This window comes from Coenobita brevimanus, chromosome 23, assembly GCF_032717465.1.
Source record: "Coenobita brevimanus isolate Jiangsu-jjx chromosome 23, ASM3271746v2, whole genome shotgun sequence".
NCBI lineage: Eukaryota > Metazoa > Arthropoda > Malacostraca > Decapoda > Coenobitidae > Coenobita > Coenobita brevimanus.
Window position 1 is genome coordinate 43,577,336 of NC_136976.1, and position 2,797 is coordinate 43,580,132.

Below are 2,797 nucleotides of genomic sequence, written 5' to 3' on the forward strand. Positions count from 1 at the left end.
ATTATAATTCCTCCTCCTTTTTTTAAATTTCTGTCTCTTCTCCATATATTGTATTCCTCTAAGTTTAGTATGTCATTGGATATCCTTGGTGTTAATTTTGTCTCAGTTAGGCATATTATTTGTGGTTCATTTTCTCTGACATAATCATTCATCTCTAGTAATTTAGATACCATTCCATCCACATTTGAGTACATCAACTTTATCATCTTGTTTATATACTTGTCATGACATGGTTCTACTAACGTCCTCCTTTTTCTTCCATCCTGTTTGTGTACCACTTTCGTACCTGCAATCCTATTACTTTGTAAAAAAAAATTCTTCTTGTCCTCTTCTGATCTTCCCTCATTTTTTGTTTTTGCTTCCTCCCTTTTCTCTTTCAGTAATTCCAGTTCCTCTTGTGTTTGGCATCTTTTTATCCATACATTTTTGAACTCCTCTTTTTCCATAAGATTCTTTGCATTTTTTAGTATCTCTTCCACAGTGTTTACACTCTGGAAAGTCACCTTTAGAGGTCTTGTCTTGCTTTTCACGTATTTCCCTAACCTTTTGTGTTCCTCTATGTCTTTACTACAGATTTCCTCTGATACTTCTTTCAGTAAGCTCATTACATTTGCCATCTCCTTTTTGTCTCTAGTGATCTTGTTTTTAATTTCTTCCTCTTCTATACCAGTGATTACTATTGATTTATTTATTTCTACTGAATCTCTGACTAACTTTGGATTGTTTTGGATTATTCTTTTCACTTCCTTTTTAATGCTTTTTTCCTCCACCCTTGTTTCTAAGTCTTTCTTTACTTTCACCATTTCAGCATACGTGGTTTCTACATCATTTTTGTAGCTTTGCACAGCTTCATTCACCCGTGTTATCTTCTCCTCAATATCACTGCTCTGGTCCATAAGACTACTTGCTTGTCTAATTGTCTCTGTGTCATTTTTTAACTCTTCCATAACACTCTCGTGATTGACTACTGTACTTCCCATTTCACTCACTTTCTTCCTAAGCGTACTCAATTCCACTGTTAGTTCACTGATGGTTGTGTCTTTCTTATTGGCCTCCCTTCCTAGTTTTTCTATCTCTTCCCTTTGCAAGTGCATTTGCTTCTTTATTTCATCAATTTCATTTTTGAAAGCCATTTCTAGTTTGTGTACACGTTCAACCAGTTTATTGTGAGTCTCCACTTCAACCAGTTCTTGGTAGAAATCATCATTTTGCTTTTTACTTTTATCCCTTTTCTTTTCCAAATTTGTTTTACTGAAGTATGTATCCATTTTGTAATACTAAATGAACAGAGTATGTACTTACAGAGTATGCACGCTTTCCCCGTGTTGCTGTAGTATAAACAAACCCAGCTGACTCATCGCATCGTGGTTCTTTGTTGTTTGAACCAGTCTTATTTAAACTTATTATTTCTTTACCTTTTAATAATGAAAAATCATTTAGTCTAACCTGGTACAGAGCTTGACTCATTCAAAGATACTAATTTAGGTAATTGCCACTTGCCGTGTTGTTTTGGTACGGAGCGCCGTTGTCCGACGTCTGCATCTGATGACTCCCTGTGTGTGTGTGTGTGTGTAAGTAATGGGATATGTGCTATATCACAAAGGTATTCTAGGAGGAATATAAGGAACAGACTGGCAGGGGAGGCAGAAAGAAAGGAAGAATGATGCAGGTAGGGAGAAGGGAGTAAGCACATAGGAAAGCAAACAGCAACAGACCTATTGATCCTTTCGTGGCTGTTTGTTCCAGGATAGGTTGTTACTAACGTAACTATTCTCTTTGTCAAACACAACGGCAGAAAAGCTCCCTCACCCACCAAACCCTCGAGTCGAAACCAGCAGGAAACAGTGTGAAGGATAACCATGCAGGATAGAAAACCTGTCATGGAAATGTCATAGTAAAGTATGAGAGGAAATTATATTCTTTACTCTTTAGCCTGCAAGGGAAACACACCTAGTCATCTTTAGGAACATGCTGCTCCATGTTTACTGGTACGACCTTCATGTTTTGAACTGCAAAACATTTTAATTCATAAAGGTATTGTTCAGAACTGAACATATTTAGGTGTGGAATAGAAGACAGCTACATATCCAAGCTGTTTTTAAATGCATGTAGTGCATCGCAGTTAACTAAACAAGGAAGCAACATGTCCCATATATTTATAAATTTTAAATAAGAACTTGGCTTCGTGTGAACAGAAAAGCTTGCCAGAGTTTATGTCTAATGCATCGAGTATAATTCGACCAATCTACTGCGAAGTATTTTTCGGCGGCCATATTATTATATCCTTTGAAGATTTTGTATATTTGAATTAAGTCCCATCGTAATTTGCGCTTAGTTATGATAAACAGTTTCATCTCTTCTAATCGTTCCTTATGTGATTTATTTATCAATTGTACCATCAATTTTGTCACCCTTTGCTGTACGCTTTCAAGTTTCTCCATATGTTTTTATAATATGGTGACCAGAACTGCAAGCAATATTCTATATGTGGGAGTACTAAGAAATTATACCGGGTGAGAATGATATTTTCCGATTTACAGTTGAATGCTCTTCTTATGACTCCAATCAACTCCTTGTCTTTTTAACAGCCTCCGCACAGTGTTGGTTTGGATTCGGATCACTTATTGTTATAACTCCTAATTTTTTTCCATGGTTTACACAATTAAGTTCAACGTTATTCGTGATATAACTGGTCCTTTCGTTTTTGCTCCCAATGTTTAGCAGCGTACTTCAAAGTAATGGGCATAAAATTATTGGCAAACGATTTCAGTCAAACGAAGCAAAGCATTTCTTCTTT